The sequence below is a fragment of the Fragaria vesca genome, linkage group LG4 (assembly GCF_000184155.1).
Source record: "Fragaria vesca subsp. vesca linkage group LG4, FraVesHawaii_1.0, whole genome shotgun sequence".
Lineage (NCBI taxonomy): Eukaryota > Viridiplantae > Streptophyta > Magnoliopsida > Rosales > Rosaceae > Fragaria > Fragaria vesca.
In genome coordinates, this window is record NC_020494.1 from 13191457 (window position 1) to 13201762 (window position 10306).

At 39.2% G+C, this 10306-nt stretch overlaps 1 non-coding gene across 1 annotated transcript; it reads left to right on the top strand.

The window, feature by feature from the left end:
- The first annotated feature begins 7928 nt into the window (after positions 1–7928).
- LOC101301479 lies at positions 7929–9348 on the top strand. The gene is made up of 3 exons (XR_184496.1): positions 7929–8476; positions 8565–8702; positions 8791–9348. It is a non-coding gene; the product is annotated as an uncharacterized LOC101301479 (transcript).
- Positions 9349–10306: the final 958 nt, after the last annotated feature.

Below are 10306 nucleotides of genomic sequence, written 5' to 3' on the forward strand. Positions count from 1 at the left end.
AAAAAAAAACAAAAAAAAAAAAAAAGAAAAGAAAGAAAGAAAAGAAGAAAAAAAAGCTGGACACACTTTGGCTTTTATGGAATGACATTGGAGTTGAGAAGAGAAGCTGGTTATTGTTCTGAAGGAAACTGAAGTTGTCTGATCATGAACTTGGATTATGCAGCTTGGATATGAGATGTATGAAGTGCAGAAGAGAGCTGATGGAAAAAAAAAAAAAAAAGAGAATAAGTTTGACGTTACAATAGGATAACTCTGGAAGATGTATCCAAGCCTGGCAAGTGAAAGGAAGAATAAGAAGCTGCTTTGGGAAAGTAAAAATAAAAATTGAGATGAAAAAAAAAAAAGAGGTCGTAGAAGAAGAAAACGTGGTAGCAAGGAGCTGGAATTGTAATTTGAAGCTTATGGTGTAGCTTTTGTCTTCTTTGGTTGATTTTTAAAAAAAACAACAAACAGAAAAGATAGAGAAGACAAGTTGATGCACAGACCTTTTAGCCATGTTTTGAAGATTGCTTGGAGTGTTATTGTTTGAGCATAAGGATGGTTATAGTGAAGCAAAGGCCCAACACAATGAAATTTGGGCTTCGATGTTTGGTACTGAAGAAGTTGATGTGCTGCACACACGAGGATTTGGCGAGTTTGAGTTTCGACTTATAGTTGCTCTATTGATTTCTTAGAACCCTTGAACTCCTTTATCCTTCTTTCTTTGAGCCAAAACCCTTAGCCTCATTACAACCGAAAAGAAAGACCTTTATGATCCTGGGAAGAGTGTGAGGCAATTTGTGGAGATGAGTCAAAGAGGTGAGCCTATGGGACAATTTTCTAATTCAAGTGATAGGTATTCTTGCATGAGATCATTCTTTATTTTTCTTTTCCAGAAAGAGCCTTTTCTGTCTTAATCTTTATGTGAGCTATTTTGCTTGATATATTCTTCCTCTCACATAAACATGAGTGTGTTACCTAGAAAATCTGTGTGCTTCATTGTGAGTGAAATCCCTGGTAAGATTTGGAGTTGAAGCTAATTGTCATGTGTCTTTTTGGGTTGTGGAAATTTGTGTTGATATATGGCTGTCAACTCAAGCATGGTTGTTATCAGGATTTATTAGCATTTGATTGAAAGATCTTATGGACCTGTTTTGGTGATCGATTGTTGTTATTTGAATGCTGTATAATTTGAGTTTGATTCTCTGAGGTGATCGTTGGAAGAATTAGGATTGTGTATTTGCTTCATTTAGTCATTGTTTTCTGTTTTCGTTTTGCTCGAGGACTAGCAAAGTCTAAGTTTGGGGGTATTTGATGTGCTCGTATTTTCCTATATTTTTATGCCCTTTAATCTTGATATTTGTGTATAGTTCTCCTTGTTTTTAGTCCATTTACATAGTTTAGTGTGTTTGCAGGTTTGAAGAGCAAAGATGAGGAAAAGATGCAAAAAGAGAGGAAGAAGGATTGAATGGTGATTTGCAATCCTGACAACTGGAGCAGTCTCGACAGAAGAGCCAACTTTGAGGATTTAACTGGACTGATCTAGGAAGAACCAGAGAATGAGCTTGATATGCACAGAAAACCCTGGATGTCTACTTTCTACAGAATTTTACGGTTCATGATTTCGATATTTGTAGAAGGAGATATGGCAGTTTAAATACAGGCTGTTCAGTTTGCGCGGATCTGCAACATGTTTCCAAGAACTCGAGTTTTCAAGACCTGAATGACTTAGCAAAATTCCGGGAAGATTAATAGAGCATTATGGACCTTATGAGAGTCCAACACATGTTTTCCTTGGACTTTTAGAAGTCTCCTTTTGGGCTATGTGATTAAGGAGTTACTAAAGCCTGAAGCAAGAAGGAAAAATGCATCATATAAAAGGAGATTTTGTGAAACACGAGAGGACATCGATCCATATCAGAATTTCATTCAAGAAGCTGCTGCCATCCACCGGTTCCATCTTCCATTACCATTCAATTAGTTTCTATGTTTTTAAGAACTCATAATATGTTTGCTTGAAACATGAGTAGCTAAAACCTCTTTTTTAGGGCTAGGATGAGGCCCTAGCATGACTGTTTACGTCTTTGATTATTGATTAATGGATTTCTGGTTTCTTTTAGAATGCTTGATCACTGTTTGATTATATGCTTTATGTCTGAGTTCTTTGATTGATCACCAAAGGGCTTTGCATTTAGTAACTTGAAGATAGACTTGAAGCAGAGATGCAATATAGTTTATTTAACTTCCTGTGATTGAGTATGGTGAATTACGTTGGTGCTTGAGAAAGATTAATGATTTGCTTGATTCCCTTATTTTCTAGTATGTAATGGATTGGAATTAATGAAAGTACCTCGATTGGAATCTAAGCTCTGATCCTTCAAGATACGGTTCTCTTCCCAGGTAAATATCAAATATATCACCTAACAGTCATATGATTTGGGTTTTACACAATACTTAAGGTGCCATATTATGGCCATGCAGGTTTCTGACCTTAGGAAAAGCCTAAATAATGTTGTAAAATCTGCGGCAGAAGAGGTAAATTATATTTTTGTCCCTTCAAACCACTCATGGTAATAGCTTATGCTTCTCATCAGATCAGAAATTCGGTCAAACTGAAAAGAGTTATGCAAGCAATTATTTCCCTTAAAAAAAAGAAAAGAAAATTCTTTCCTTAGGGAATGCCTTGAAGTCTTGAACCAAGGGACAACATGGGGTAAGACTGCGGGAAGCAGCTTCTTGGTCTATATATGATTTCATCATTTCTATAAGTTGTCTTTGTGTGTTCATGTGCATCTGTTGCTATATATGTTCTTATCGTATACATATTGAGTACTAGTATAAATCGGCAAATATATACTGAAATAAGTTGTGGGCTTATGCTTTTATAGGCATAACCTTGTTATGAGGAACTCTTCATGAAAGATCATATTTGTTTGATTATACTTCTAAATTAGCATAGTATGCATCACAGCTGTGTTATACTGAATTTTACTTGATGTATTAGGTTCTTGCTGACCAACTACTAGAGGTTCTAGATTTCTATTAGGACCTAGCCAGCTTAGAGCCTGCATCAAAGGTACCCCTTTTGTGTTTGGATGATAAATTTCCAGGATAATTTTGGTATCTGTCGCTTGAAATCTTTGATCCACTACAGATACAATTGCAGGATGGACCAATTGCTCCACGACTATGACTGATCCGCCACCGCTCTATTTTCTCTTCCAATAACCAGGTATTTACCTTAATCACATTTATCTTAAGTAAATTTTCAGTCTTTTTCTTGCCTGAAAGTAAAGGCGAGCTAATTTTCAATCAAATTTACCCAACTGTTTCCTGTTGCTTCTTGCAGCAACAGTCGACCGAAAACTATTTCTACAAAGTGTCGACAAGATTTCGTTTTTCTTCGAAGTGAGTATATATGTTCACTTTAGTCTTAAATGTTCTGCAACTCTGAGTCTTGGGGCAAGTTTAGCTATATCCGTTTGTTATAAGTATAGCACTTTCAATTTTGGCATAGAAAGCTTTTGGGGATGATGGTAGCCTAAAGCAGCCAAATGAACTTTCCATTAATAAAGTTGGACATGGTTAGTTAACCTCGAATCTTATTCCCATTGCTAAAGTACTTACTGTATTTATGATTGAGACTAAATTTGTAGAGCATTGTGTGGTATGTTGATGCAGCATTACATGAGCTTGATCCGGAAATCAAAAAGTTCTCCTATTCTGAGGGGCTTTTGAGTATCAAATTATGAACTTGATACACAGTTTTTTTTTTTGAACTTAAAGACAATTTTATCATTAGAACTCAAGTAGAGGGTATAATACGAATCGATCCGTTGCCATGCTGACAGAGGACAAGCAAGATAATCTGATTCGTATGAGGGTTGTATCCTCGTTACAAATTTCAGCTCATAAAGAGCCTATAATCTAATAACAAATAGATCATAGGAAAATGTTTCTAACCTAACTAGAGCAAGAAAATAAAGCTCCCTCGTGTGAAAAGCATGGACCAAGAGAAATTGTTCCGCAATAAACAAACATAACTGAAATAAATGCAGAAAGGGAAATAAAAAAAGACTTCAAAGAACCTCCTTGCCCTTCAAGCTAGGGCTTCGAGGAAGGAGTTGGATCTTCATGATTGACATCTCTTTTGGGTTCTTGGAGCCGACAGGATGTCCCCGCTTCTTCTTTTGACCTTCAGTTGCAACCGATGTCATCTTAATTGGTTCATGGGTGATGGTGGGAGGCTTCTTTTCCTCTTGCATCTTCTTTTGACCCGTTATGTTCTGTGAACCATTAGGGCGTCTTCTCTTCTTTTTAGGAGGAGCAAAGACACGATCTAAGAGTTTGATAATGTAACATCCCGGACCCAAATTTTACCTATTTACTAGGTATTTCACGAGTAACTGGAGAATTTAACCGCGCTCGGTAACTTATAAGTTAACACTCGAGTTTATTTGCGAGTTTTTCTGGAAATGTCAAATTCTTCTTTTAAGGTCTCGATGTCGTAGTTCGCGTCGACACGGGTTCTCCGGTATTTTCGGTTTATTTTCGGAGCTTTGAAGTATTTTCTGAAATTAGAACTGCTCATTTAATCTTAGTCGTATGATCGAGTCGGATTTCGATCTTGACCATTGATTTCAGTATAAAGTAAAAAGAGCTGGGTTGACTTTGTCAAACCCAATTGGGAGCGTTGACCCGAGCTCCGGTCTCTCCCTTCACTCTCTTTCTTCTCCGTCGTTCCCCCGGGCCGGAGCGCTACCATCCGGCCACCACCAATCTCTTCCTCTCCTTCTCTTCTATCTAACCCGGTCCATAGAACTCGAAGTTAGCTCGATTCAAAGCCAATCCGAGGGAGAGAAGCTCGGCTGTTTTCCGACGAATCCTCGAGATTCCGACCACGGCGTGACGAGTGGGAGGTAGGGTTATCTTCCTCTCTTCCTACTTCACCTTTTGGTACCTTTCCTTTCCCCAAATCGTGCCCTAATTGAAAACCCCTTTTTCTGTGTTTTCCGGGTTTCGAGCTCCTAGCTCCGGCGACCGGCGCTCGGTGGTTTCTGGCGAGTTCTTCAACGTTTTGGTAGGTCCTACGAGCTTTTTGTGAAGTTGAGACAGACAGGGGTGGAGTTGCATATCGATCGGGACCAAGGCAGAGGTCTGGTGCCCTTGACCGGAGAGGATCCAAGGTGAATGGTGTCGTTACAGTGAAGAATGAGGCAGCGGTCGTGGACGTTTGGGGGTCCGGCATATTGAGTCCAACCTGGAGAGTTCTTGGGATAGCACTTGAGATCGATGGAAGGTAATCTTGATCTCCTTTGATGTTATATAGTTGTTGTGTGGATATTCGAACTGATTGGATGCATTTTTGGTTTGTGTTCATGTCGAGAACTTGGAGTTCTGAAGAATACGGGGAGGCTATGGCGAAATTCCGGCAAGTCACCGGAATCCGACGAGTATTTCTGGCAGCAATTCCGGTAGAATCCGTGAAGGTAGCTTATCGACTTTTCTTTTCGTGTAAGTGGTAGTTTACTGTTTAGGAAAACCTGTCATATTTAGAAAGTCTCTTTTTAGGGAACTTTCCCCTTTATGGAAACTTCCATTCTTGGAAACCCTTTTGGGTGCCCTTAGTAATTGTTGGTGTGAAGTTGGGTAGAAAAGAAATGTTGAAATTGTTGGTGCTGGTTGGCTTGAGCTAGGGGACCATAAAATAATTTTTGTTAATACGATTACTATCCATAGTAACCCTAAAATCTAGACCATTGGCTTCGTGGTGATTTTGGAAGTGAATTGCTTAGTGTGTTAAAGGCATGGAGATAGTGTGTGACTTCGATTTCAGGTTAAGGTTTGGTTTGAAACCGAATAAATTTTGGATGCGAAGTTAGTAGTAGAAAATGATTTTTTTATCTGTTGGTCAACCTAGGAAATCCTAGTCAAACTAGGAAGTAGTCGATCCGTTAATGTTGATGGAGTCCGGTCTGACCAATTTATTCTTCTGTTTATCGTCAGACGTGGGATTGGCTAGAGTGTGTAACTAGTTGGAGGCAGCGCTCGAGGAGTATTCCGAGCATTGGAAGGCTTAGGCCTAATACTGTGAGTGGACTTTTATTTTAAATAATATGCATGCTATGGTTTTGGTTGAGCATTTAAAATTGTTGGAGTTTTGACGTCATTTAATTTTGACGCTTTTATTTCTCTTGGAGAGTTACCGAAAAATGAGATTTTTCGGTGAGTATAAATATGTATATTGAGGAGAGTATGTATATAAAAGCTAGCTAGCCATATGTGTCTGTCCACCTTAATGACGTAGCATATAGTCACATTATGGTGTGACGTGAGCGTAGTAGCCTTATATGAGTGTTTAATTCATATAGGGGGTATGGGCACATATTTATACACCTGTCTGTCCACCTTAATGGCGTAGTGTAGCACCGCATTAAGGCGTGACGTGAGCGTTGGACGCGAGCGTAGTAGCCCTATATAGACCCATGAATTTATATAGGGAGTATGGACGTGTGTAAATACATACATATATTATAGAGCTTGAGAGGCTCGATATTTATGGGATAAAAGTTTTATCGCATGTAGCATACATTCGATTTTCCTTGGAAATTGATTTGGGGAAACATAAATATTTTATTCGTTAATTTATTTTTGTCCACTCACTCTAACGTTTCGTTTTCAAATGTTTTCCCCTGGGCTCTTCGTTTTAAAAAATGCCCAATTTGCAGGATTGCATAGTTGAGGTCGGACGTATATGGAGAAGAGGCATAGTCAATAGTGTAGCTTCCGCTCATTTTTATATTTCTAGTTCATTTCTTTTCAAATAGAGTTGCTCTGAACTGTAGCTGTTGGCTATGAGATTTTCTTGTTTAAGTTAGAAATTAAATTGGGAGATGTTGTGATTTGGGGAGCACGAAGGCTCCAGGAGTTTAAGGTTGGATTTGGATTTTTCAGAAGTGTTTGCAGGTATTTATTAGGAAGGGTTGTCCATTTTTAAGGGAGGTTATGCCGATTTTTCGGTAAACTTTCCTTAGAGGTGGTCTCCGCAAGACTTACTTCGGGTTTTAGAATGAAATTCGGGGTGGGTCTTGACAGATAACCTTTGAGTTAGCGAAGACCAAGGAGGCAATAGATCCTTGACTAGGGTTTTGAATACCCAAAGAGGACAAGGATGCTAGCATATTGGCTATGCTAGGGTTTTTGCCAATAGATGGTGATGGATTGATAGAAAACTTGCTTTTCGATCCTGTCAAAGAGGGTGAGAGATCAAGGTTTGGGTGCGAAGAGGCCATGAGAATGATTGAAAATAAGGAAATTTGAAGTAAGACGGAGATTTTTGGGTTTGGAGGTCGTGCTCTGGGAGAGAAAGAACGGCTTAGGGTTTAGGTGCAAGAGTTGGTCGGGTCACTGAACTTGAAATATAGTTGAATGATCCTTCCATAGATGTATAGATAATAGCATGTTTTTTTTTTTTTTCTATATTACTGGATTTGCAACACTCCGGACCAAATTTTACTTATTTATTGGGTATTCTCTGAGTTACTAAAGAAGTTAGCATTTAAGTTTATTTTCGAGTTTTTCTTAAAATGACAAATTTCTCTGTTAAGGTCTCGATGTCGTAGTTTGTGTTGACACGAGTTTACCGGTGTCTTGAAATGACAAATTCCTTTGTTAAGGTCTCGATGTCGTAGTTTGTGTTGACACGAGTTCACCGGTGTCTTAAGATTATTTTTCGGATCTTCGAGGTATTTTCTACAATTTGCCGAAGGTTTGTTATTAGAATTGATTTTCTGAAATTAGAGTATAGCATTTAATCTTGACGGTCGGAACCTTAGGGTTTTGATCTCAACCATTGATCCAAGTATAAAATGATAAGAGGGGATTGACTTTGTCAAAGCCTAATTATGGGCGTTGAACCGAGCTGCAGTCCATCTCTTCCCTCTCTCGTCGTCTCCGACGACTCCACGGCGGAGCGGCGCCGTCCGGCCACATCTCATCACGAAACCACCACCAAAATGATCGCCTCTTCATTCTATTCCTAACCCAGCCCTCTTTTCGCACATCCATCCACTTACGAGGAAGATCGATGTCGAAGAGTCACGGCGGTGTTCCTCGTTTTCCGGCAAACACCGGCGGCGACGGCGATAACGAAGAGTAGGGTTCTTCTCCTTCTTCCTTCTTCTTCAATTTTGTGTCTTAAATCCTTTGAATCGTGCCCTAATTTTGAAAAACCCCTCTTCTGTGTTTTTCTGGGTTTCGGGTTATCTCCTCTGTCGACGTGTTCTCGGTCTTCCAGTGAGCTTCTCGAGCTCCGATGAGTCCTGCAAACCTCGGGTGAAACTCAGACGCCTTTTGATGGAGCTTTGGAGCTTCATCGATCGGGGTTCAAGGCGGAGGCTTAGGAGTTCTGCTGGGGTTGAGATTCGGCAAGAAGGTGTTTCAGAATGTATTTATGGACGAGAGGAAGTTCTTGGGTTCAATGTTTGGCAGATTGAAGGTGAGTGTTAAGTTGTGAAGCTTCTGTGTTGTTATTGTTATGTTGTGGTTGGTTGGTGTTTGATTTAGCTCTTTGGTTGTTTGTCGAGAACTTGGTGAATCGAAGATTTCGGGGAGGTCATGGCGAAATTCCGGCAAGACGCCGGAATCAGGCGAGTATTTCCGGCAAGTCGCCGGAATTTGGTAGGGATTCCGGCGAGGTAGTAGTTCCGGCAGTAGAAGATGAGGTAGTTTTTACGCGATGGTACTAATTTGTTCCAGATGCAATGGTAATTAATTACGTAGAATCATTCAGTCATTGCTATTTTGTTCCAGATGAAGTGTTACACCTTAAAGGCTATTGCTATTGCTACTGGAGATTAGAGAGGCCGATAATCACTTTGTAACGATCATCCATCCACTATGGATTAAGCTACAAACAGGCGCGGAGCCAAGGCTTTGGTTGGTTGGGCCGAGTTTTCTGGAATTAAAAAAAAAACCATGTATATTATGTTTTTTTTTTTTTTGTTACATTATTGTTCAAACAAGTCCATGTGCCACCTAAACTGCCCGATGCCTATCTCTCTTCCTCTCTACGTGACTAAGCCTCTATTTCTCAATTCCTCTTCCACTTTTCCTTCTAGTTTTTCAGTCTTTTCCTCTTTGAATCTCATAAAATCCTCATTTTTCTTCCTATATTGGATGTTAAATTATCAATATAAGTTATTGCATTTCAATCTATTCAATTTGAGAAAAATTTTGTTGGGTTTCTAGTTTGTCTATGATTTTTAGAGTTTCTCAATACTTTCATCAATGCCTACTTTTTTACGAACACTTCATTACATACACCTGAGCTCATACACTTTGCATGGTTGTACTGGAAAATTTTCTTTGGCCTTCGGCCAAAATTAACGCCCACCTCATGTTCAAATCTTGGATCCGCCATTGGCTACAAAAATCAATTACCTTCAGCAAGAAACAACTATCAAGTCCTTATCTTTCATAGAGTATGGAACACCCAAAACCTATGCCACAATCCCTCCAATCCCAAATTCCATTATAGAAGAAAAATTGAAAAAATCCCAATCCGATCACAGCAGAAATGAGAAGAGATCCAAGAGGAGACCTGAGAGGCTAGGAGATATTTCAAGACCATACTGTGCGAAGAGGAGAAGTGGAGAACAACGTCTGTGTGGTGCTATGTGAAGTTTAATAACTAACATTTTCTTTTTTCTGATATGGTTAATTGGTTGTAATATATATACCTCTACTTAAGGCTGGGTGTTAGGGTCTGAAATCTTGAAAACCTGACCCGAGCCCAGCTCAACTTGAGGGTTTTTAACCTAAAAATCTCTCTAGGCTTAATTCCATATAGCCTACTGACCATATCCTCCCCTGGTCATCCGCCAGGCTAAACTCATAAAGATGGTTGCGGTGGGCAGAGCCGGCGTTGGGCGGTCTGGCATTCTCTTTTTTCTTTTTTCTGCCTACTGTAAAATATTATTATATATTTGAAGTCATCGGTATATATGTATTACATGTTTAGTTCAGTTGGTTAAGGTGAAGGTCTCATGTTCGATTCCCCCACTCAGATCCTTTTCTGCTCTTTTTTTGTCGTGTATTGTTTTTCTATTAGGTTTAAATCTATACCTTTTTACCCTTTTTTTTTTGAAATAAATCATTGATATATTGAAACGCACGTCAGAATGGCAAAGTACCATTACACTTGTAAATTCCTGCACGCTTATTTGTGAGCCTAAATAGAGATTAAAATCTTAGCAATAATGCAGATACTAGAGCTAGTAGACTTACTATCGCCTGAGCACTCAATTATGGTGATTCAAGTACATAT